This window comes from Phyllostomus hastatus, unplaced genomic scaffold, assembly GCF_019186645.2.
Source record: "Phyllostomus hastatus isolate PE091 unplaced genomic scaffold, TTU_PhHast_1.1 phas_contig_29, whole genome shotgun sequence".
Classification (NCBI taxonomy): domain Eukaryota; kingdom Metazoa; phylum Chordata; class Mammalia; order Chiroptera; family Phyllostomidae; genus Phyllostomus; species Phyllostomus hastatus.
The window spans coordinates 37,631,672-37,659,245 of NW_025333835.1; the positions used below are offsets into that span (position 1 = coordinate 37,631,672).

At 40.0% G+C, this 27,574-nt stretch overlaps 1 protein-coding gene across 4 annotated transcripts in view; it reads left to right on the plus strand.

Annotated features, from left to right (window-relative positions):
* The window catches only part of GPC5 (glypican 5), a 1,174,820-nt gene that overhangs the window by 496,555 nt on the left and 650,691 nt on the right, over nucleotides 1-27,574 (plus strand). The gene's annotated exons all lie outside the window — the stretch shown is intronic.

A 27,574-nucleotide genomic window follows, 5' to 3' on the forward strand; every position in this document is an offset into this window, starting at 1 on the left:
ACTTGGATGTCAAAGTAGAAGCTCGAACTTAACATGCTGCAAACACAGTTCTTGATTTTTTCCTTATCCCTCCTTCTAGACCAGTCATGAATATTTCTATGTATGACATGAGCATTTACAAAGCTGCTCAGACCAAAAATTTGTTAGAGAAAGATCTGTGAGACTCCTGTCTTTTCATTAATTCTTCAAAAAAGTACCTTTGGTATACATCTAACATTCTTTTTTTCCTCTTTCTTTCACATTTTTTTATTGCTGTTTAAATACAGTTGAGAGTTCTCTACAACTTTCCTGTTAGGCACTGAGTATTTACCCTTCCCCCTAATACATATGCTGAAACTCTAACCCCCTAATGTGATGATATGTAGCAGTGAGGTCTTTAGGAGGTAATTAGTGTTAGATTAGGCTGGGGAGAGAAGGGGCAGCTTGTGATGGGATTAGTGTCATTGGAAGAAGAAGGAGAGAGATCTCTTTCTCTCTCTGCCACTGGGGGACACAGTGAAAAGGCATCCAACCCCCTGCAAGCCGAAGCCGGAAGACATCTGTCATTAGAACCTGACCATACAGATCTCAGGCTCTGGTCAACAGAGCTCTTAGAAAATAATTTTCTGTTGTTTAGTTCTGGCCAGGTAACTGAGTTGGCTAGAACATCATCTCATTAGGCCAAGGTTGCAGGTTTGATCCCTGCTGAGGGCACATACAAAAAGCAACCAATGAATGCATGAATAGGTAGAACAAAAAATCTATGTCCTGCTCTTTTTCTCTCCCCCTAATATCAATCAATAAAAAATTTAAATGTTTTATTGTTCAAACAATCCTAGTCTGTGGTATTTTGTTATGGCAACCCCGGGGGACTGAGCTACCTTCTTATAATGCTCTCCTCCAGTTCTCCACCCTCTCTCACTCAGAACCAGCTGTAGCCTTTTACGTCATCTCCCTGCTGCGTTTTTTACCATTTTTGTGCAGTCATTTTTTCAAGGCTCAGTCAGAATGGTATTATATACAATGCAACTCAGTTCATGCTGTTTCTCTGCCCCAAATGTCCCAGTGGCATTCGTTATGTTCAAATTGTAACCACACTCTTTTCCCTACAACGACTTCGGTTCTAGCTCTCGTCTAGCACTCTGATCCCATCTTCTACCGCTTGCACGGTGCAGGTGTGCACATACAACATGCTAGTACACAAGTGTGCATGCACACACACCTCACTTAAGATTTCATTGGCTTCCTTGATGTTCTTGCAAATCACCCACTGTGTTTCTGCCTGAGGGGCTTATACTTCCTGGCCCCACTCCCTGTGAAGCTACTTCTCTGGGATAGTCACTCGGTCTGCTCCCTCCCTGTCTTCATATGGCTGTATTTTGAGTTGCCTTCCTAGGATGCCTTTCCTGACTACTCTGTTTAATATTTAAAATGAATCCTTGCAGGTCCCACCCCCATTGTATCCATTCATTATCTACGATTTGCTTTCTTCATAGCATGTATTATTTCCTGATATTAGAGTGTATATGTATTTGTTTGCTTCATTTCTTCCCCACTGTAACATAAACTCGACAAGGTATGAGATTTAGATTCTTTACTGAATTGCTCAGGCCTAGACCAGTGCCTGACTAACACAGACAGGGCCTTTAATAAAATGTATCCAGTAGAAGATTACACAAATCTCAGCAACCTAGAAACCAATCATTTAAAAGCTCATAGTGTGAACCATAACCTTATTTAAAATTAGATGGGAAATATAAATCCCTCCTGTAATAATGGGTTTAAAATCTGTCACTAGCTATTAAACCTCAGGTACAGGATATTAAACCTCAGGTCTTTCAGGTGTGTGCAATCTCAATTTTTTTTCAGGAGAGAAATTGATTTAAAATTTATCTCTTTTTGTTCCTTGTCTGTTGTAAGAAAAAAAACAGCTGACATATAATGAAGACTTAGCATTTTCTGGCACTGTTGTAAATACTTTCTATGTAATATATATTAAATTGGGCTATTGTGAATATTTATTTGTATAATTGCATTTAATTCTCCTGAAAATTCTGTGAGATGGGTTCTATGTTTATTACCATTTTTATATTAAACAACTGAGGTATACGTATGTTAAGTAATTTGACCTGGGACACAGTCATCAATAAAATAAAAACTAAATATATGAGTCTGACTCCAGTATACATAAGGCTAAACGCTATGTCTACTTTTTCTCTATCCAAAACAATCAAACTATTAGTCTACTAGAATAATTTACCCAGAGTGTTACATAAGAACAAGGGGGGCCTGGGACAATATACTATTACCCAAAAGGAACCCCCCAGGTTCATTATGTCTGCCGCCAGAGGAAAGACATCTCTCAATGCCAGAGATCATGAAAAGGAAAGGAAATGTTTATTTAATGCTGTACAAACTTAAAGTAGTGACCTAATGTCTTCATCAAAATCCCAAAGTCCCTTAAAACACCCACAAACACACACAGTCCTTCCTTTCCCCTTTGCCCAGTCTGGGGTACCGTATCTCAGGAAAAGAAATAGAAGTCTGTGGCTCAGGCAGCCCCCGGTTCTTCCCAGTAATCCATCTCAGCTGGTAGGCCTCCCTCGGTTTCCAGCACAATCAGCTGTGTGGCCGGAATCTCTGCTGAAGCCGGGTGGTGGTTCCCCCTTCTAAAGCTGCGGGTGTCCCCACTCTGGCAAAGCTGCGAGGTTCTCTCTCCACTGCCCCAGCCATGTGGTCCTTCTCCCTCCAATGGCCTCCAGAGTCCCACTCTGGCAAAGCCTTGTGGTTCTCCACTCAATGGCTGCCAAGTCTGAGTTAAAATCCCCAAGCCAATCTTCCTCTGCAGCCCCATTACACCACACTAAGTTTTACCTGCCAGCACTCTCAAAGCCTCCATCTTTACTGGGCTGCCATCATGGGTCTGGGAAGATGTGGCCCCATGTCATGGAGCCAATCTTCTCCAAGCTCCCATGCACGTGCTGTAACTCTGGGGACCTGCCCCCCTCCCCCTTATGTCTTGGTAGGGAAGTTACTTCCATCCCCCTGGCTCAGACATGGCCACAGCTATTTAACATATCTGTTCAACCAGTTAAAGGTTATAGATATGTTAAATGACTACACCAGAGGTTAGCTGCAAAGCTGTTGCTATGCAAAACAGCTTTCAATGGCCCTGCTCCATTTGTCCCTTCCCCCAACCCACACCTGTAGGCGGGGATGAGGACATCCTAATATTTCCTGGACACCTTGAGTTGTGGACCCCATTCCAAATCCCTATTTGGGGTCCCCTCTCTTGGCTGCACCCTGTTACAAGAGCAGTTTAAGACCTACAGTCCCATTTTCTTCCCTGGTTATTTACTACAGGATTTTGGATTAGCCTCATAACACTATCTTTCTGTTCTTAAACAGAATCAGATGAATATATTTCTACAATCTAAATTTAGGTATTTCAGTTATTATTTTAATGAAGTAACAGGATTTACACAGTCAAAAGCTATGTAATTATAAACCCTTTTCTCAATAATGTAATGAAGTGTTGGATTACTGAACGCTATAATTTAAAAAGGAAGACACAGAGAAAACATTGGATATTCATCCAATAAACATGACTTTGAACACTCACCTTCCTTGTCTTGGTCTCTGAAGATGCAATGATACATTAAATATAGTTTCTTCCATGAATGAACTCACCAACCCTAAAATAACAGCCATGTCAGTAGCTAAATCCAATAAATTCAGTATAACTAGAAACCTAGGGGAGACCCAGATCACAGGATGCCTGCATATTATGCTTAAGGCAACGTTTGAGTTGCCTTCTGGAAGCTGGTATTGTCTCAAGTGGAGGGTGTGAATGCATACTATTCTTGTTGAAAAGGGAGGGCGACCTTCCAAGTGATTCAGCAAATAATGGGCCACTGCCGGGGGTCAGAGCTTCAGCTGCTGGAGCTTTGGGAGCAGTATGCTATCTGGCAGAGCCTGGAGGATGCAAAATTAGCTCTCTGGTTGAAGCCAGTTTGCAGTGTTGTGTCAAGGCAGCCTGAGCAAATGAGCACAGCCATGCAATGTGCAGGTCAGGTCCATGGCCATTACCTGGAATGGCTCGTTAAGCATTCTATAGCCATCTCCCCCTTTTCAGGGGTCCCTTTCTTCCTAGCAGCCTTAGTATGACATGACGTCCGGCCAGGCATGTCCTACAGAAATTGCCTTGGCTAGAGACAGCTGCCTTCCAAAGGCCTCTTCCCAAGCTAGCCCCATATAATGACTGATTTCCTCAGTGGCGTAGGGTTCAACTCCTTTGCCCAACCCAGGACAGTTCTGAATGATCGTCTGAACTTTAGAACTTCCCATTGGCCAGTTGAGACCTCTGCTGAGACAGCGCTGCAGCGTGATCTGTCCCTCTGCTGCTGCACGTGCCCCTCGAGTGGATGGATGGATGACCCCAGAACAGGCTCTGAGAATCCTGCTGTGTGCTAATCTCCATCTCAGCGTTTGCTTCCTGGGAATGCAAAATGCAATGCACTGGCACCCCAATCTTTTCTCCAGACTCTGCTTTAGGTGTATGCAGGGTTGGAGAAATCCAAACCGAGATAATATATTTTATAGTGATTTTTCTATTTGTAACCATATCATGATGAGATTCTAGAGGACAAGAAGCATGTGTAACTCATATGTCTATTCCCGGCACTTAGGACTTTGTTGAGCCGTGATAGTCCTCAGCAAATGCTTTCTGAATAAACTCTACAGTTATTTCATCACTTCTCTAAAAGCTGGATTAATACTAAGATAAAAAATTAATATAAAATTTGCATAGTTAACCAAGAGACTTTAAGTTGTATAAACTTTGCTTGAATTTTCCAAGTACAATTTTTTTAAAGATTTTATTTATTTATTTTTAGAGAGGGAAGGGAGGGAGAGAGAGAGAGAGAGAAACATCAATGTGCGGTTGCTGGGGGCCGTGGCCTGCAACCCAGGCATGTACCCTGACTGGGAATCGAACCTGCGACACTTTGGTTCACAGCCCGCGCTCAATCCACTGAGCTATGCCAGCCAGGACATACAATTTTATTTTTAATCTTGAACAAAAAGTGTTTTCAGAATTATTTTGTGCATAATGATATATTGATGAAGTTGAGAGGACTTAGCCCTTTAATTTTCCTCCTTGAGGCAACTGGTATTTTGAATATATACATGTTTTAAACAGTATTAATAACTACATCCTGTGACATGTTATTTATTTTTATATACATTTATTATAAATACACAAACCAGAGCTGTATAAATTAAGATATAAAACAAGTATTTAATATTTTCCTAATAATTAAATATCTGCAAGAGTGTTTCCTGATTGGTTCAATATGAAGTTCTGTAATCCTTGCAGATTCACTTTCTGTTTATGTAGGAATGAAGAAATGGCGTATCTATAAAGTCAAACCTACAGTTGTGTTTTGTTTTGTTTTGTTTTGTTTTTTTACTAAGTATAACTGAGGAGCTTTATTCATGAAATGTAATTAAATGCTATCTAAACACTTTTTATACCTGAAAATTTTATTTTATCTCACATGAACCACTTCTTACATTACTCCTGCGTGTTGAAAGAACAAGGCAGACAATCAAACTAAAGGATAGATTGTAATGATGCTGGCTAATGCTGCTGTTTCTTATAGGACATTGTTATTCTTTTCCAAGTAGAAGCTGAAGTTAGGTTACCCTTATTTATATCTAGATTCCCAGCCCTATAGTTTAAGATTTATGCATTGTGTTTTTATTTATTCAGCAAATATTTATTGTGTCTCTATTGCATCAGACAAGTTTTAGGCATTTGGGGATACAACAGTGAATGAAGCAAGGATCCCTGCTCTCACAGAGATTACATTCTGCTTTGGTGTTACAGTGAACATAATAAATGTCTAAGCTATATTGTAGGTGCCAAGTACTGCGACTTTAAAAGATGTGGAGCAAAGAAAAAGGGGATGTTGAGAGTGTTGGGGTGGAAATTGTGGCTCGTTGCGATATAAAATAGTGTGCAGCCTTGATTAAGCAGCTGAGATTTGAGCAATATTTACGGAAAGGAAGAAGGTAGCCCTGCTGATACATAGAGAAGGGAACCCCAAAGCAGAAGGGACCTCTAGAGCACAGTAGGAAAGGCTGGGATGTGTTTTGAAGGCTTCAGGACATGTAAGGAAACTGTGGCTGAATCAGAGTAAGGAAGGCAAGGGGGAGGAGAGAAGTCATAACCCCCAGGTGAGGCTGGTGGGGAAGAAGCGCATCCTCTGTGGCATTGTGGGTCTTTGAAGGACTTTGGGTTTTACTCTGAGTGAAATGGAGAGCTGCTGAGATTTGGAACCTGTTTCAGGAGACCAGCATCGTCTTCCTCGTCTTTTAAAATGACCACTCTGGCTGCTTTGATGGTAAGAATGGGCTGACAGAGGGAATGTGGAGGGTAGGAGCAGAGAGACCCTTGAGGAGGTCATGGCCATTATTCACCGCACATCCCTGGCTTGCGGGGCCGGTCCCTGGCTGGGGTGCATAAACAGGCAACCCAGTGGTTTTTCCCTTAACACATCGATACTTCTCTCCCTCTGTTTTTTCCTTCCATCCCCTTGCTCTAAGAATAAATAAATAAAAATATTTAAGAAATCGGCCATTTCAATTATCAACAGGAAAATAATTGGTCGCTTGAACAGAACCAGTTAAGATGTGTGGTGGGAGTGAAGCCAATTGGAGGGAATTTAGGGCAGAGAGAAAAGAGGGTGATCGGAGATTGTCCATCTTGTCATGTTTCTGGACAATTTTAAGTGGAAGGGAGCGATAAATTGGATGGGAGGTGATAGAGGAAGTGGGTTAAGACGGGTTTTGTTGCTGTTGTTCGAGGCCCTGCTGTTACAGAGAGGGGCAGTCCCGGCACGCGTGTGTGCCGTGGGAACTTCCAGCAGAGCGTGGGAACCGGGGACAGGGCAGGCCGAGGAGTCAGCAGGACTTGACCGCTGGAGCGATTCGTTCAGTAGTCCTTCCCCTTGGTCTGAAAACATGTAACCGTTGATAATAAAATAATGATAAAAGAACTAGCCGTCATTTAAAGTCTCCATAAACTCTTCTAAGAGCATAAACAAGTACAGAAATATTAATTCAAAAAAATGCTACTAAATTTCAGTACAAGCAGCCAAAATGGATGCCTGTATTAGTTTATGAGCGCTGCTCCCACAAAATCCTGCAGCCTGGGTGGCCTTGAGGACTGATATGGAGTCAGCGTGGAGCCAAGTGTCTTCAAGGCTTGCCCTCCTCCCTCACCCGGAGGTCCGCTGGGCAGAGGCCCGGGGGGCCAGAGCCCCACAAAGACTCCTCCAGATGGAGGTGCCTGGACTAGGAACACAGGGGCACAGGAGGGCCCACTGCCTGTGGGTCCGAGTCCTAGGCTGCAGCGCCCCCTCCGGACTGTCCTGCACTTGCTGTGCGCAAGATCCGGTGCGGAGAGGACTTTTCTCCCTGAGGCTGTCCTGTTCATCTCCTGTCTTTGGCCCTAAAGATCACAGTAGTATTTTGGCCTGTAGCGGAACCCCTCAGTGATCAAAAGGGGAGTGACTCATCAGGCTGCTAGCTACTGTTCCTTGACTGAAAGAAGGGCAAAAAAAAAAAAAATGTAAATACTCTGAACTGTGACAGCCTTCAAGACATCTGTCCATCCAGCAGTAAAAGGGCAAAGCCGGACTTGCTAAGGGCTTAAGCCTCACCTCTCACTCACAAGTGGCTTATGACAGCCAGGCTAAAGATAAAAACAAATGGAAACACATGAATAGGAAGACACCTGAGAAGCTACACAGCGTTGGGAAAATGCAACTTCAGAATTATCTCAGTCAAATCATTCATCAAATTAACAAATCAGCAAGCAGACAACAACAGGAAACTATGGTGTGGGGGAAGTGTAACTATATTTGCCACAATATATTATTTAAATTGTTTAATTAAAAAATGAGACAAATAAATGTGGGGGTCCAGCCTCGGCGGGGTCTCAGGGTCCCCGAAGGATGCACAGCTGAGGCGAAGTGACTAAAGCGAGACACTGGGTGGGGTGCCAGAAGACAGCCAGGCTTTCTGGGCCCCACTGACTCACCGAGAAAAATCAATCTTTATTTTTATAGGGGAGGTTATACAACATTGAATGCATAATATGATTATTAAAACAGAAATGGTGACCATAGAAATAATTTCTAAAAACACAGAAGGTTTTACAGATCAATCATGTTAAACAAAGAAATAACCGAAAAGTACAGGAGGTCCCACAAATCAACCATATTAAACAAAGGTTATTTTGACCAAGAGGGTCATTAATCAGATAGCCAATGAAGCTATATGGTCACAGACTTTCAGGTGCCAATTAATAACTAGGTATCTAATAAGATTCTAGGAATTGGTCTAAGTTAAAAGGGTGCAAGGGGTGATTTGTAGGTATATAGAAATCAGCTATTATCCATTGAGATTAAATTTATCTCAGATAACTGGTTTTTTGCCTATATTTTTTAATTTATAGATCTTGGGGGTGGGGCATGTTTTATGTTCATTTCCATGAATTGAGATTATTATTCTCAATGAGAACTCCTTGTTCCTATACACTCCTGTCCAGGGTATGGGAGGGGTAGTGACTCTAATAAATCTTAAGCTTTCAGGTGGTGAGTTCCTAAGAAACATTCCTAGTAACAGCTTCCTTCAGCGTTCTGGCAGTTGGTCTGCCCATAGTTTAATTTTGTTCTTAACTTCCCAGGTGGGGGAAGCAGGGAGCATCAGGGTTGCTAGGGGTCTCTATTCTGTGGTCAGCAAGTCATTTCGTGCAGAATCAGAGGCATCGTGCAGATTTTTTTGTTATAACACACAGGTATCTAAAAATCCCACCACCTATTGCTAGCAGGGACAGGCCTAGAGGATGAGACAGACAGGAGATCCGGCCACAGTGGCCTCTGCTGTGCAGATGCGTCTCACCTGACCTGACTGTGTCAAAGGTCAGCTGTCGGTCAGCTCCCGACAAATAAAGAAGCAGCAAACTGTTACTCATACCCAAGAACAAAAGCAGGTGATAGAAATTGCCTTTGAAGGGGCCCATTTAGGCTCAGCAGACAAAGGCTTCAAAGCAACTATTATAAACACATTCAAAATATGCTCGAAGAACTAAAGGAGCCAAGCTTCAAGAATCAGAGAAACCAATCAACAAAACAAACAAGCAAGTAAAATATAACCAGAGACATTGAAATTAAGAACAAACTGACAGTGACAGGGGAGGAAGGGAGGGAATAAGGGGTAGAAAGAAGGTGAAAGGCTTGCTGGCAAACCTGTAATTAAGGACCCACGGGCAAAGCCAAAGGAGGGGTAGGATCGGGGCGGGCCTGGGACTGGGGGAAAGTGGTGGTGGGGAAATGAAGACCACTGTATATGGAAATTAATAAAAAAATATCAGAGAAACTTATGTGATAACAATGTTTCACTGAACACAGAATATTGCTAAAGAAACAAACATTATTTATAATAAATAACAGTAAAGAACAAGGATTTAAAATAACCACATGGAAAAGGAGTTGAAAATTACAATAACCCATATGAAAAATTCAGTGAAAGAGCTCTAGCCGTAGATTTGATCAGAGGAAAGGACTGGTGAAACTGAAAATCAATCAATAGAGAACATGCAATCTGCAGAACAAAGGTAAAAACAAAAAAAAAGGATACAGAAAATGAACAGAGTCTCAGAGAAATGGGGGAAACCATTAAGCACACCGGCATACACATAATGGAAGTACTGGAAGAAGTGGGTAGAGAGGAAAACAGAAACAACTGTTTGAAGAGAGAATGGCTGGAAAGAGGGGAGTGTAGAATAATTACCCTGATGGGCCCTTGAGAACTGTGGCTTTTAGTGGCATCCGTCGGAATGGTTGCATGGTAATTTCCCAACCCCACTCAGTTACATGGAAGTTCAACTGGGTAAGGAAAGAAGGAAGGAAGGGCGTCAGGGAACTGAAGAAGGACAGAGAAGGGTGATTGTATGAGTGATTTGGAGGTCTGTGTGCACCAAAGGGAATGTTGGGTATTCCTCAGTGAAAGGTGCCCATTGCATTTTGATGCATCATATAACCACAGTTGTGTGCACGTGTTGTAGTTTTTGGTAATGACAAGGGCTGAGATTTGACATCGGAGGGAATAACTGAGGTAGATACCCTTGGAATGGGAAGCATTTAAGGAACTAAAAAAATAGAGGGTATTGGAAAAATTTTGTATATGTATATAGAAATTGCTACAAGTTAAGTTAGGCATTCTAAAGTACAGAGCAGGAGTGAACCAAGAACTAAAATTTTTGAGAAATATGAGATCTGTCTGAAAAAGTCCAGCCATTGTGAATATAATGAGAACAGTTTGCACGACACTGATGTAACCTGGCAGCCAAGGAAAGTGGACTGGAATGCACACGCATAAACGATGATGTACTGGTCAGTGGGGGTGGTAGATGCCATTGAGTGAGCATGTGCACTGTGTGGCCTTCACATTCAAAATGACTGAGCGAGTAGAGCCAATGAATCTGCATCAAGTTTTGTATTAACTTGAACATTCCTCTGTAGAAACTATTCAGATGAGTCAGTAGGCCTCAGCTATGGGCAACTAGTGATTGGCAGCTTCATCATGACAACGTGCCCACTCACGCATCACGTCTTGTGCTGAGTTTTTAGGTGAAACATCAAATCACCCAGGTGACTCAGCCCCACTACAGCCCAGATTTGGTGCCCTGCAACTTCTGGCTTTTCCCAAAACTGAAATCACCTTTGAAAGGGAAGAGAATTCAGAATGTCGATGAAATTCTGGAAAATATGATGGGACAACTGATGATGATTGGGAGAACCATGTGGGGTCCCAAGGTGCCTACTTGCAAGGGGACAGGAGTGTCCTATGTACAGTATTTCCTGTATCTTGTATCTTCTTTGATAACTGTCTGTTTTTCATAACGCATGGCTGCATATTTTCTGGACAAGGCTTGTACATAGAAATGATCCTGGGTGTGAGTAGCTGATAGCAATAATATATCTATGTATTTTCCTGCAGGTGACTATTGAGTCCTATGCAGGAGGTATGCCTTTAAATCAGATAAATTAATGTCCCCTTTCTCTTATGGCTATGTGATTAAAATTTGACTCCTTCAACTAGAATGGCAATTCTCAGGGCAAAACATAAGGTGGCCTCTTTGGCTTGAACCAGGGAGAGTCGGTGGCTGTGTTTCATGTAATCCCCCATGGCTTAAATTTCCCCCTGACTCTGGGCATATTTTTCTTAGTTCTGCCCTATAGAACGAATATAAAATTCCCCGGGCAAGTTTAATCTATGTTTTAGAGTCTATTTTTCCCCTTAAATTCTTATTTCCACCCCGAACTGTTTTACTGATGTATTAGCCAAGGTTCTTAACTGCGACAGGAGGCTATATTTTATCTGCCTTAAAAATAACCAGTCTTTCAAAGGGATAAAACTATCTCACAGATTCATTAGTAGGGTTGAGAAAAACAAGGCCCTGGAGGGAGCTTCTGGGAGCAGCCCCTCGCTGGGTAGAAGTGGTCCATAGCGGTAGCAGCTGCCACGGGTGGCAAGCCACAGAATCAGACCCTGCTGTCACCGCTGATGTCCCCAGATCTCGTCAGCGAGCTGTTTAATCTGGATGCGGGATACTTGCTTCTGCCCAGCAAAAGGGGGTCTTTTTATTTTGTCAACGATTCCATTCTGATTGATCTTTGACAAGGACATCTGATTGGTGAAATCTGAATCAGATTTGAACCCCATGGAAGCGGGGGGTTCAGGAATTGCAGTTTTTGCTTTCCTACCCCTGAGAGCTAGAAAGTTGGTAGGATAAACATGAAGAGTATTAATCCCCAAGATCCAGTATCAACCAGGTGTATAATTTTGGCCTCTGGTGTCATTTGAACTGTAGTAAGAGGATTAAATATGCTAACAAGATTTGGTCATGACAAAGGCTTTATCTACATAATTCACCAAAGTCTTGCTGTGCTAAGTCCTAGCTTCTTCCTAGGAGAGTTTCAAAAGAAACTCTTCTTTGAAAACTTTAGAAATTACAACTCTGGTCTTGCCCTACTTGAAAGGGCTGCTGAGAACATTTTTATCATGATCACTATCATCACCCATAGTATTTGATTTGGTTAATTATCACCTCATCTCATTCCTTCCCGATTGTGAACCTATTTGGAAATATATAACAGGAGTTAGGATGGGCAGAAATCATCTCCTTTATTATAGTTTCAAAGCTGGATTAGAAAATATAGCTCGACTTCAAATAAAATCTATTTTTTTCTTTTTCCCCTCCATAGAGGCTGTATAAAAATATTACGGACAGTGCAGTGGAATAACTGAAAACTTTACTACATGAGGTGTAGCCTGTTCTCTATGGTTTATTGCATAGAAAATGCAAGTTTGCAGATAAAGTATGTAGGGCTCACAGACAGGCAATTTCCCAAACAGAGACCCACGAGTAGTAAATAGACAAAGAAAGGGAAGCGGTGCAGGAACACATAAGGTTAGGACATTAATTTTCCCAATGAAAGAATAAGAGCAAAGAGATATTAGGCTTGCAATTACTTCATCGGATTCCTCCGACCAACAAGCTAATGAGCAATAGAGATATTGGAGAAACTTTAACCTAAAATTTTCTTGAGGCATTTTACAGGCTTGAATGTAACTTTGGAGAGGGGGAGGATGATTGATCATCAACACCACTAGCTGCCATCAATACCACCAGCACCTCCTCATGATCAGATCATCATCATCATCATCATCATCATCATCATCATCATCATCATCATCATTGCTATGAGCCTCCAACATTGTCATTTGAAACTTTTATGGAGTATCTGCTGCAGCCGAAAGCAGGTGTGGCTGCTGCCGCTGTGAAGGCCAATACCCAAGAGGCAGGTGCTGATGCAGAGGAAGGTGGTTTATTTGCAGATGCTGGCCGCCAGGAAGATGGGGGACTCGTCTCAAAGCCCATCTCTACCTCTCAGTGGAGGCAGAGGTTTTTATAAGGAGGGAGAGGGGAACAGAACATAGAGATGAAGGGAGGGGTTGAAAAGTTCCCTACGTGCAGACTAGCACAGTCCATTGCGATACAGCAAGTGAGAGTCCCGTGTGCGTCATCCTGGTTTAGTCGTCCTGGCTCCATCATGGCAGGTCAGCAAATCTCTCAGAACTGGGGTATTTGAAGGTCAGGGTCTGTATCTTTGAAACTAGTTCCTAGGATTCTTATAAACACATGCTATTCATCTATAAGCTACATATTAGAGTCAGCACTTACAGAAAAATAATGTCAAAAGAATGGTAGGGTGAGTTCCATTTTCCCACTGCTAGAATGTTCCTCTGTTACACTACTATATATAGACCAGGTTTTATGTCACTCAGTCACTTAAAACTGAGGAGGATTTATAATTAATGTCATAGAGAAGATGTATTGTGGAGAGGAATAGAGTTTGGCGTGGGATGGGGGTGGAAGAGGAAGTCATGTATTAGCACTGAGCCATCTGGGATAATTAGGTCATACTTGAGCCTTACAAGAAATATTGATACAGGGATTCAAAGAGTAGTTCCACTGTGAATATGAGGCATAAGAAAAATCATTATTTGCCTCATCAAAGAAACTATGTATATGCAAGTTAAAATCTCACCAGTCTCTCAAAGAAATGGGATTGATCTTTCAAGAAAAATAATTCCTAATTACCTAATTATGACTATAACACAAAATGAATAATTTTTCTAAAGTTCTTTTTAGAAACCTTGCATTCTTTACATTACAGTGTTCTTCAAAAAATATTCCATCCATCTGTTTATTACAAGTTTAAGAAGCAACTTTTGTGGGAAACGAGCCAGTCATCCTGTTTTGGTGTTCTCCAAGTCACCTGTAGCATCTGAAGCCCTGACATTGGAGATTCATTCGCTTCATCTTGTTATCTTTTGAGAACGAAGCAGAACATTGGGAGTTTCTGTTGGATGCTCTATGGTGTCTAATAATTCTGGGCAGTTTTGAGGACAAAGCTGAGATTATTCAACAAAAGGAAAACAAATAATTTCATTTCTAGTCCATTCTTCTTTCAAATGAATGGTGATTTTCATGCAGGAAATTTATTTTTATAGTACTTCTCCCCCTCCCCTGCAAAAAAACCCTTTATCTTTTTATTTAATAAAATCCTACTAACCTGTTCTGCTGATTAGTCACACGAGTAATGAATTTTATTAGAAAAAATCTTTGAATACAAAGGTCTTCTGCTCCTCAATTATTTTTAAATAAACCATAGAGTTAATAGAGGTAGAATTTTGAGTCACTGGAAAGGAAGGAGGAAATAACTTTTGTGTTAGCTCTGAACAGCAAATAAAAACAAGCAGACTGCTGTTATTTTAATAAGTCTGTGTATGTGTTTAAATGGATTTACTTAAATGCCTATATGATGCCCCCTTAATGTTTGAAAATCACTGATGTTTTTATGAAGCAATGAGGAGTAATTTTCAAACAGCCTTAAGAGGTCTCTTCTTATCCCATGAAATTCAGTGGAGGTACATGCTTTTACATTTCCCTCCCTGGGACAAGGGGATTCAGTTTTTCAAGTAAGAACCCACGGGGATGCCATGGCTCTGTGAAATATCCCCTTTTTCTTTCTTTTCTTCTACTGAGGCATCTGGGTTTGGTATGAACCCTGAATGAAGAGAAAGAAAACAAATCCATGCTAACAAATACATAGTTACATCAGAATTACTTTTGATAATTCCTGGAAGTTTTACTCTTGCCCCCCTTCTGTCCCCTCTGGCCACCCCACACTGTCGTCTGTGTCTGTGAGTGATGCACACATGTGCTTTAGCCAGTCCCTTCGCCTCCTTTCACCCAGCCCTTCTCCCCTCTGACAGCTGCCAGTCTGTTCCATGTGTCCGTGCCTCTTTTCTATTTTGTCTGTCAACTTATTCTGTTCATCAGATTCCACATATAAATGAGATCATATGGTATTTGCCTTGCGCCGACTGGCTTATTTCACTTTGCATAATAACCTCCAAGTCCATCCATGCTATAGTGAAAGGTAAGCGTTCCTTAGAAGCAGCACTAATCAAATTGTCCCAGAATTGAATTCTCAATGGCACAGCGTAAAAAGGTTTATCAGCAGAGAAATGATTAGGAATCACGCAAATGAACCTAGAATCTTAAAATAATGACTCATTTCTTCCTCTCTTGTATTTTTTCTTATTTTATTTGCCTTTTTTGACTCCTTACATATACATATCTTTTTATTATTTGCTACCATAATTGGGAGAGCCTTGAATTTTACACATATCAGTGGTTTATACCACCAGCACCATCATTACTCTTATTGTCATTAACTCTAACCTTTATAAAGCTACAAAGTCAGTAAAAGTCTTGCATCACATATACAGATACTATTCTGTAGTAGTTGTATTTTAAACATTTTAATCCGTGTTTTAACTACTAGCTTTAGTTTCTAGTTGTTAGTATTTGTTCATCAAACATTAAGGAATGAGGTATTGAGATATCAACTTTTTAAAAACCTTTTTCCTTAATATTTAACACAGTGTCCTAATAGCCCATAGTACATGCTCATGATTAATTTTTGCATCACAGAATTTTAAATCTATAACATCATTCCATAATCTAAGTTATTTGGGGTGGGGGCAGGAAACTAAAACACAGAAAGATTAAGTGATTTGGGTAGTTACTGACAGTGATAGGCTGAAGTCAAGTCTTAGGACAAAGGCCTATACTCAGTCAACGTGTCATTAGAAGTATGATGGCATGTGGGAAGGAAGCCCATTGTGGCATTGCACTTGACACAAAGCTGGGCATGGAAGAACTATTATGCATCATTCTTAACTACAGATATAAGAGATACAAAATTAAAGAAATATAAAATTATATTAAACAGGTAGAGATTAAAACCAAGTGATTTTATATCTATATCTATCTCTATTTATCTATTTGAAAGCTCACAAAGGAATTTTAAAACAGCCTTCAAAAATGATACTGCTCTTTTCCTTCTACTTTCATTTGTATAGAAAATATGATGGATATTGTTTTTTGAATCATTAATTAAATATAATAATTCAGTTTATATTCTAGAAGCACACTGGTATATAGTAAAGACCTTAGGTAACAGATAACACAATACAAAAGTAAGATACAGAACCAACTAATTAAGGTTCAGCTTTATTGTTCATGTAATTGAAGTAATACTACATTTGACAGAGTTGTTGAATTCTATATAACATATAATAATATTTTATTAACATTGTATATAATGATCTATGATATTATCCCATATATTAATATTATTATAAATAAGGTATGTTGTATTTTGAATATGTTTATTTATATTAACTGTGAATCCAAAATTGAGATTTGACTAAACTGCAATCAGATCTCTCATGTTTATGGTAATCTTTTGATACCATACCATCCAGTACTTCAGAGGAATTAAAACAAAAATATGTTAGAAAGCAGAGTTTCAGTATGAAAGCATTAAAAGTCCCCCAGGAGGGAAAGGGCCTTCTCTCACATGCTTGAATTAATTGTACATGAGCATCTCTCCAGAAGGCCAATGCTCTGTTGCTGATATATTTGTGTAAGTTCTAAAAACTCAAGGAGCTAATTTTTACTTGGCAGAGTTTCTGTTCTTTATGCTGACTTTTCTGATTCTTACAACAATATTTCATGACTTTCCCAGTGTTGACTTTTTAAAAATTTAATTTTAGCTCTGGCTGGTGTGGCTCAGTGGATTGAGCACCAGCCTGCCAATCAAAAGGTCACCAGTTTGATTCCCAGTCAGGGCACATACCATGGTTATAGGCTAGGTCCCCAGTAGGGGGTGTGAGAGAGGCAACCACACATTGATGTTTCTCTCCCTCTCTTTCTCCCTCCATTCCCCTTTCTCTAAAAATAAATAATTAAATCTTTAAAAATTTTTAATTTTACAATATTAGTATTTGCGTGAATAAGTGATTAAAATTGTTAAATTCAGTTAACTAGATATTTTCCTTATATGATATTAAGCAGTTCATAATGATTTTTTCTTAATTTCATTTTTAGGCAGACTAATGGCTTGGTCATTATATTAACAAAAGAAATTACAAAAAAACAACAAATGACCATGCATTTCTAAGCCTTTAACCTTTTTTAAAAAATGAAAGAAAATGCAACACCATTACAATTTTTAGCATAATCAAGACTTCAGATCAAAACACTGTTTATTTGGAATAGACTTATTTCTAAATGAGTAAAATAAAGTTTATTTCTCTCTATTTTTTTATCATGTTAAAATAGCTATATAGATTTTCAGCAAATTTGGAAAGAAGTTTGGGTACGATCTGGAAAACATGGGTCACAGAAAATTCATGGAGGAGTGCCAGCCACATCATTAATCATTTTGAGAAAAGCTAAAAATTGGTAAAGCAACTGAATATGTTTATTTGAATATGTTTATTTATATTAACTGTGAATCCAAAATTGAGATTTGACTAAACTGCAATCAGATCTCTCATGTTTATGGTAATCTTTTGATACCATACCACCCAGTACTTCAGAGGAATTAAAACAAAAATATGTTAGAGAGCAGAGTTTCAGTATGAAAGCATTAAAAGTCCACCAGGAAGGAAAAGCAACTGAGTGTTGCTTTTCTCCTAAATTGACAGTACGATTGGGATAATCTGATAAAAATATACATATTTGTATAGCTAAACATCGAAAAGTTACAGTAAAAATACAACATAAATGACAAAAACCTGGTACACCCACATATGGTGCCTACCGTGAACGGAGCTTGTAGAACTGTGAGCTGCCCTGAGTGAGTCAGCGAGAGACTGGGGAGTGAGTGTGAAGGCCTGAGACACACTGTGTGCCACTGCAGGCTGTTAACACCGTTCACAGGGCACACTAAATTCATAAACTGATGTGAGACGAAATCAAGCACAAGTAGTGTAGAAAATAGTGTCATCAAGAGTAAACACAATAAACACAGTAAACACAAGTTGTGTAAGGCAGCTGCTGGGGTAACACAGGAGACTGTCCTATAGAAACCTTGTTTTTATAAGTAGAAGAGTACAATCATAAGACAATGATGAAAAGTATACCAAATACACGAACCAGCTGGACTCATTTATTATCATTACCGTGTGTTATGTACAGTACATAATTGTAATTGCTATACTTAAAAATGTTAATTAAGTTTATTGGGGTTACATTGGTTAGTAAAATTATGTAGGTTTTAAGTGTAAAATTCTGTACTACTTTATCTGTATATTGTGTTGTGTGTTTACCACCCAAAGTCAAATCTCCTTCCATTACCATATATGTGACCCCATTAGCCTGTACAGCCTCCCCCCATGCACTTTTCCCTCTGGTGATCACTATACTGTTGTCTGTCTATGAGTTTTGTTTGGTGGCTTGTCTTGCTTATTCCTTGCTTTCAGTATTATATTGTGAGTGAAATAATATGTTCTTAGTTCTTCTGTCTGACATATTTCACCAAGCGTGATATTTTCAAGATCCATCCACATTGTCACAAAGGGCAGTATTTCACCTTTTCTTATGGTTGAGCAGCACTTCACCGTGTATGTGCACCGCATCTTTAGCCAACCATCTATCAGAGGGCACGTCAGGTGTTTCCATGTCTTGGCCACCGTGAATAATGCTGCAATGAACATAGAGCTACATATATCTTTACAAATACATGCCCCTTCAAGTAACGGTGCTGGGAAAATTGGAAAGACATATGCAAAAGAATTAAACTAGACTGTTACTTGTCACCACCCACAAAGATTAACTCAAAATGCATCAAAGACCCAAATATAAGACCTGAAACAATAAATTACATAGAAGAAAATATAGGTACTAAACTAATAGACCTTGGTTTTGGAGAGGATTTTGTGAATTTGACTTCAAGGGAAGTAAAAGGGAAGTAAAAGAAAAAAAAAGTGACTGGGACTGTATTAAGCTAAAAAACTTTTGCACTGCAAAAGAAACTGCTAATAAAACCAAAAGGCAGCCAACCAAATGGGAGAAGATATTTGCAAAGTAAACCTGCGACAAGGAATTAATATCCAAAATATATAAAGAACGCATACAACTTAACCAAAATAAAAGTACAATAAAAAATGGGCAATAGGATTTGAATAGATACTTTTCCCAAAAAGACATACAAAAAGCCAACAGATATATGAAAAGGTGTCCAACTTCACCAGCTATTAGGGAAATGCAAATCAAAACTACAATGAAATACCACCTAACACTCATTAGAATGGCTATTATCACAAGACAGGTAATAACAAGCGTTGGAGAGGTTATGGATAAAAGGGAACCCTCATTCCCCCATTCAGTGCTAGTGGGAATGCAAACTGTATTTGCTATACTTTTATACAACTGGCAGTATAGCAAGTGTTTTTACACCAGCATTGCCGTAAACACATGAGTAATGCATTGCACTATGAAATTACTATGGTTACAATATTACTGGGCAATAGGAATTTTTCAGTTTATAACCTTATGGGACCATTGTCATATATGCAGCCCATCATGGACCAAAACATAGTTATGTCATGCCTAATAGTATACCTATTGTATAGCCAAGCAAATATATTTATTTATTTATTTTTATTTTATTTTTAAAAGATTTCATTTATTTATTTTTTAGAGAGGGAAGGGAGGGAGAAAGAGAGAGAGAAACATCAATGTGTGGTTGCTGGTGGCCATGGCCTGCAACCCAGGCATGTGCCCTGACTGGGAATCGAACCTGCGACACTGGTTCACAGCCCATGCTCAATCCACTGAGCTATGCCAGCCAGGTATATATATATTTTTATATATGTTTATATATACTGTATTTTGCCATGTATAATGCACTCCAATGTATATGGGCACCCAAGTTTTTGGCCCAAACTTTCAAGAAAGAAAAGTCTTTGATTTTAACTTTTAATTCAATGTTTTATTTATTTATACTTAGAAACAAAACTGATTATTTTGCATACATATATCATTAGTGCTTTTTAGAGTTATACTTTTAATACATAAGCATAAATGAAGGAATTAAAAACATTATATAGATATGGCATTAGTACTACCCATGTATAATGTACTTCCTTATTTTTCTGTCAAAAATGTGGGCAAAAAAGAGTGCATTATACATGGCAAAATGTGGTGTGTGTGTATATATATACACACACATATATACATGCCACTTCTCATGGTTCAGGAAGACAATCCCTTGATCCCCTACTCAAGTCATTTTCTGTTTAAATGTCTTTACTTTTCTTCTTAGCACTTATCAGTATTGATCTCATAATGTATTTTATTTATTTATTTTTTTCTTGAGTCCCCAAAGTATGAAACAGAACCTAGCATTTAATATGCACTGAATGAATATTTGCTGAATAAAGGTGGGGAGTGAGTACACAAGCATTGCTTCAAAATCAGCTCCAAATGAGAAGCCACAAAGGAAGCAGCCATTACAGGTGTTTATTTCCCGTCAGTTACTTGGGAGTTAACCACAGCGAGGATTAGTGCTTCCTTTACACAATGCTGGGTGTGAGAGAGAGTCCAAAATGTTTCAGACTAGTGATATTACTTACACATATTTTGTAATGATTTTATTATCAGTTGCCTCTGAACCTGTTGGATATAATGGAATAATTTTGGCTGCTAGGTAAAACTAGATTAGTTAGTTAGAAATCTTAACTAACTGTATTATGTTATGACCAAAAAAGTATAAAAACAACAACCAGATCAAATGTTATGATAGAAGTGAAGATAAAAAGGAGACTAAAAATGACAGTTTTTTTTTCAGTCATAAAGTATGTTTGGAATAATTTGAAACCAGATTCAGTGGTGGTTTGCATTTTTTAAATCTGCATTGTTCATAGTAAGTTCCAAGTGGAAAGGAAACAGAACCAGCTGTGAAACTCTTTATGACGCTGAGACCTGTCTTTCTGGGCCATGAGAAGTGACAGAAAATGCTGAACAGCCATGTAAGTCACGAGATAAGTGAGAAATGTGGGGCCACTGACATACTTTCAACAGAAAAGAAAGAGCATACACTGATGTGTCTCCATAATTGCAGGTTCGGTGATGTCTTAGTGCAGGGCCTTCTTAATTTCAGCTCTCTGTGATATTCACAGAGATTATTTTTGGTACAACGTGTACTGTATTCAGGCAGCTTCCAATATTACTTATTAAAAATTGCTTTAATGGTGGTATCTACATTAGCAGAAACATAATGGTGACTCTTAGGCTGACACAGGGCTGGAAGAGGGAGAAGTCTTGAGTCCGAAGATAATAAAGATGTTGAGATGCAGTAGAGATCAGGGCCAAGTCCCTGACATGCCAAATGAGAGTAATGGACCTGGTGACGTCAGTGGGAAGGCAGCGGAAAGCATCGCCTACTTCTTAATTTAATATTCAGAGAATTAGATATTTCACATTAACAATTTTTTCCAGCACTTAATTTTAAACCTCAGATACTTTTCCTGATGTTTTAAGTAGAGTTTGTGAAATGCAATTTGACCATTTCTTCATAAACTAGAGCACCCTTTTCCAAGTTGTATTATACAAACCTCAGTGTTCTAAGAAATAGTAATCAATCACCCAAAGCAAACGTGCCTTCGTGGTCGAATAGGTTGCAGAATCACTGCAAATGTGTATTTGTCTTGTAGCAAAACAGTGCTTACTTGGGCTCAAAAAATTCCTGCAAAAAGGAAATTTGCTTAATTTCATGTTTTTAAAATATATTTGATTACCGAATTCATTTTTGGGGAAAACATTTCAGATGGCATTATTTTTTAGGGAGCCCAGTTTGGAAATTAAAACCATCATTATTAATAACCCTCTATTGAAGTTCCTCGCAACCTTTCATCTGCATATGAATCTCCTAGGGAACTCGCTCCACTGCTGATTCTGATCCAGCCTTTGAGGAGATCTGAATGAGATTCTGTGTTTCTGAGCCAGTCCCAGGCGATGCCCAGGCTGCTGGTCTGGAGTCCACATTTTGAGCCGTGTGGCTCTACTGCACTGGAGTTCTTTAATTCCACACAGGTTACTGAGACATGGAAAGATGTATACTTTAACATTAGTGCCTTTAGCACCTGAGGCTAACAAAGGAAAACAAATCAATAGAATGGCAATCGTTCTACTTCAGCCTTGACTCACATAAGGATAAAAAAGTGAAAGAGAAGACAGAAGAGAGATTCTCCTATACGAATTAACAAAAAGAGTGAGTGAAAGAGTCTGTTTGACAACTCCGAGAGCACTCTCCAGGCTAGACTTGTGAAAAGGGAGAGGTGGAAAGACAAGATTCCTGATAGCACTTTTTTTTTAATTTTATTTTAATCATTGTTCAAGTACAGTTTTCTCCCTTTTACTCCCATTCCAGCCCACCCACCCAGCCCTCCCTACTTCCCACCCATTAACACCCACCCCTAGTTTTTGTCTATGTGTCCTTTAAATTTGTTCCTGTAAACCCTATCCATTCCCCCCTGAAATTCCCTCTTCTCTCCCCTCTGGTCACTGTCAGTCTGTCCCCTATTTCAGTGTCTTTGGTTATATTTTGCTTGTTTCTTTGTTTTGTTGTTTAGGTTCCTGTTAAAGGTGAGATCATATGGTATTTGTCTTTCACTGCCTGGCTTGTTTCGCTTAGCATAATGCTTTCCAGCTCCATCCATGCTGTTGCAAAGGGTAGGAGCTCCTTCTTTCTTTCTGCTGCATAGAGTTCCATTGTGTAAATGTACCATAGTTTTTTGATCCATTCATTTACTGATGGGCATCTAGGTTGCTTCCAGCACCTAGCTATTGTAAATTGTGCTGCTATGAACATCGGAGTGCAAAGGTTCTTTTGTATTGGTGTTTTAGTGTTCTTAGTATATAGCCCCAGCAGTGGAATTGCAGGGTCAAAAGGCAGATCCATTTTTAGTTTTCTGAGGAAGTTCCATACTGCTTTCCATAGTGGTTGCACCAGTCTGCAGTCCCACCAACAGTGCACTAGGGTCCCCTTTTCTCTGCAACCTCTCCAACACTTGTTGTTTGTTGCTTTGTTTATGATGGCCAGTCTACGGCCATACCACCCTGAACACGCCCGATGTCATCTGATCTCGGAAGCTAAGCAGGGTCGGGCCTGATTAGTACTTGGATGGGAGATAGCACTCTTTTAAGATAAACGATGCATGTGTTCTCCTCTTTCTTTGGTGTAGAGATGGGGGTGCCATCTTATGAATTCAAGGTTAGTGACAATTAAGATGGAAACACTCAGTTTTAAAATACATTCCATAAGGTTGGGAGACACTGAGGGCTTTTGCCAGGCTGGTTCCTGAGAACAATAAACTTCCTGTAAACTAGCTATAAATTCATGCTAGGGCTTATGCTTAAAGTGACAGACCTATCGAAAGTCACCCGTGCTGATGGGATGTACTGGTATTAGGGACAGGTGAGTATTTCCCGCACACCTGTCATGGAATGCAGGGAGAGAAACCAAACAAGCTTGCTTTGGGTCATGTCCAATGTGGTTGTCCATAGCAGAAAGAAACAGGTGAAGCATCACGAGACTCTTTGAGGTGAGCACGAAGGTACGAAGGACTATTTTGAAGGGACCCAGCTGCTGTTCTCTGACTCAAAGACACTTGAGGAGACTTGATTCCTGTGGGAACCCGAAGTGGCCTAAGAAAGATCAGATGGCACTGTGCTCCCAACACCCCCTCTTTGGGTGTCCAGCTTAAAGCAGGTTCTCCAGGGGAAAACCATGTTAACTGAAAATTGTGTTTGTTTTATGGTTAGTGCCTTGGGCTGGACCTCTCCATTTCTGAATTTAAATTTAAACTGGTACTCAAATGACTGCGGAAGGCTCCGTTAAGAATGAGCAGGAAAACCGTGTCATCTTAAGCAGCCCGCTGAGAAATGTGGGACCGAGGCCCGCTGAAGAGGGTCTAACTCAGCAATGGCAGTGATGGCAGAAGGTGGGATTAAGTGGGGGCTGCGTGTGTGTGTTTCAGCGTTGTAAGTCCGGTGTGTTTAACAGACTGGTCACAGAGGGCCGGTAGCGACCCAGTTCCCCCAGAGGTGTCAGAGCCCACCTCTTGCTGTGCTCTCTCTACCACTCACCTTTAATTTGCTGTGTGTGATTAACAGAAGGCTCAAAACACAAATGATCTGCTCCATCGGGCTGCTGAGTGAAGGGGGGAAAAATAGGCTCTTCTTTACATAAAATGTAAGGATTTCAACTCGGTAAATTTACCTTTGTACATAATTTCTTTTCTTGCTTTTTGTTCTTTTCTCTTCTCCCCCACACCTTCTTCCCTTCCTTCCCTTCCTGCCTCCCTCACTGTCTTTATTCTTTCTTGTTTGATTCCTTCATGGTTTCCTCTTTTATTTATTTGAAACATTAACCAAATTGTTGTAATCTTACTTGAAATAAGATTCATACACACATCTGGAACTATGAACAAAACACATTGCTACACATTAATCTATATCAAGATGTTGTTCATATTTGATCACTGCTTCAGAGGATTTTTTTTAAGGTTTAGACTTCACTTACAGAGGGAGGAATGAAGACAGCATAGTGGACAGCTTCAAACAGTAAGCTACTTCAGGTGTCTGTGTATGCAGTATGCTCAATCAAGTGCTGAATGAATCCTGATTTTTGGCTTAAACACACAAAAAATACACATACACAGGATCAAGGCTTATTTATGGTTCTTTTGGTGTAGTCTCACAAATAATTTTTTTTTAAATATGATCTTTTGTCCTTTCCTTCCTTTTGATTCAAGCTGGCTTCCTCCAGTGCCAGGACTCACCTGCCTCCCTCCTGCCTCTCAGGTGCACCCCCACTCCCTAAATCACTAAGCCCTCAGGGCAATTAGGTTCTGGTCAGCCTTGAACAGTCCTGGGAACAAAACCTTTGTTGACTAGGAAGCAGAGTTTTAGTCAAACTAAAGATAACGTCTAGGCCTCAGTTGTGTTTTAGCTCCAGACCCAGAAAAGGCGAAAGACCCTACTGACCACACCACTGAGAAACCAGACCAAGTGATGCCATGGCTGACATCAGCACCAGATGTAATGATCAACTACCCTGGCACCAGCCAATCAACAGAGACCACAACCCTAACTCCCTTAGTCACCTTGACTAACAGTTTCTCCCCTACATAATCCATCCCCTAGAAGCCATGGGAAAGCCAGATGTTAGAGCAGTAGCGCTCACCAGTGCTTCTGGGCTTGCTGCCATTTCTTTAAATAAACCCTCACTGCTGCAAACTCCTGTTCGCATCTTATTGGGCTTTGATGTGCACAGGTGAATAAACCCCTTTATTTCAGTAACATTGGTGGAGCTACATACTGGTTTTTGTTAGCTCTGACAATGGCCAAGCGACTTTCCACCTCTGGCACCATCCACCATTTGTGAGTTAAAATTCTGTTCATTGCGTTTGATTGCCCTTAATAATGGAGACCATTTATTGTGAGTCAGAAACCATGCTCGCTGTTTTATAGATCTGAATCTCGTGAGGTCTCATCTCCTCCCAAATTTCTGGTGCAGGCATTTTTATCCCTGCCGATATGAATAAAGCGAGGCTTGCAGATTGCTCGCGAGTCCAAGTCACCACCTAGGTCGCACAGAGTGGGAACCAGACTTCGAACACAGTGAGCTGTCCTGCGGGGCTCACGCTCAGAGCCACTGTGACAAAGGAGTGTATAATCACGTGCTGCTTTCAAGGAGTTGGCTTTGTCCTACAAGCGAAATGCAAATTTTGCGGGGATTTGTTCTCTGTTTACAAAGCTATTGCAGAGATTATGCCATCGTTCTTCCTTTGCCAGTTATTTACAATAACTGAAATTTAATATCATCTCAAGAGGTAATATTAAACTATACAAAATCCCCAAGATTAAAGAAAAATATGCTCTGATTTTATTTCTAATTCTTTTTGGGGAATGAGAATTCGAACTGCTCTGAATTTTATGGGTATCCTATATATGTTCATGTACGTAAAGTTAATTCCCTGTCTCAAGGGTAGCGGAGACATAAAAAGGCCAATTACAATTTTATGAATAGGAAATAGAAGACCCGGGGCTCCGATTTTTCTCTATTGTTGCATTATAAATAATAGCACTATTTCTAGGGAATACTTACATCTTTTCCAACACAGAACAACTAGGTATTTTCATTAGAGAAAAATCAAAGCAGATGCGGTGTGAGTCCCCATATAATGCAAGTAATGTTAAAATAGACTCCACACCGGTGTCTTGTTTTGATGAAAACCCAGAAGACAATTTGGGGGCTGTTCGCCAGACTCTGGAGACTGAGGCACAGATGGAGTTCTGAATTAAGTGACTTTGTATTTTGAGATTTGAGGTTTGAAATGAACTCTAGTCCCACTTGTGTATTTCAATGATTATGGACTAATTGGATGTGGTAATTGATTACTAAAGGCTTTACACTGTTAAAATGGTGAGGTTCATAAACAGTAATTTAAACATTTATCACAAAATCCAGGATGTAAACTATATCCAGATTAATATATGTAGACAGAATTACACAAATAAAATTTGACTTGATGGGGAACCAAATACTGTGGATTAGTTGAATTTTCCATAAAGCCAAAGAACATTCCTTGAGATATCAAAAGTTTAAATATTTGGTCTATTTTAATAAATAAAAAATGACTTATTTTCCTATCACACCATGTCTTTTTGTTGACCAAAACACAATACTAATGCCAATTAATTCAAGAAATGTCCATTTTGTAAATATCTAATGTGTGTCTCCAGTGTACCAGGCTCTGTTCTCAGCATTCAGTGGTACAAGCTACATGTCTTTGCTTTGGGGAAGAGACAAGCAGCCAGTCCACATATTAAACATATATACTCTATGTAAGGGAGTCTTCTGTATTGTGGACAAGAAATCAAGCAGAGTAACATGAATCGAGCTAGAGTGCCACAGAGGCTGGAGGTCGCCAGGAGACCACCTCTCAGGCCGAGGAATTGCAAAGGCCCTGAGACAGGAGCATGCCTGGTGTGATCAAGGTAAGGAAACAAGGTCGGTGGGGCTGGAATGAGGAGACCACAGCAGAGAGTGTCAGGAGATGGCTAAGCCTTCTTGTCATGATCCAGCATTGGTGACAAGATCCCACAAAGTCCTCACACCAATGCTGAAGACTGACATATACAGGGGAATATTTGGTTTTAAGTAAATGCTCACGTGCATTCATGAATATTGTAATTATGTGGGAGGGCATTTGCTAGTGACTGGGTACTCAGAAGCAAACACACAGGTCTGGCAGAGACTGACTGAGGACTGAGAGGGTAGGCAAAGGGACTGAGCAAGACCAGACGGTGCTTCATCAAGGGCACACTGGCCCTGGGGAGGCAAACGAAGGGCAGCTACATCCGGGTGGTATATAACTCCCCTCAGGGAATCCAGGGAACTTTTCTGCCTGTTCCTATGTGGAGTAACTTATAAGAACATCATGTACTTTGCCCCTTACATGCCCTCAACCTCCACTTCTAAAAACAATTTGAACTGTTAAACTTCTCAAATGTACACTGAAGCCCTAT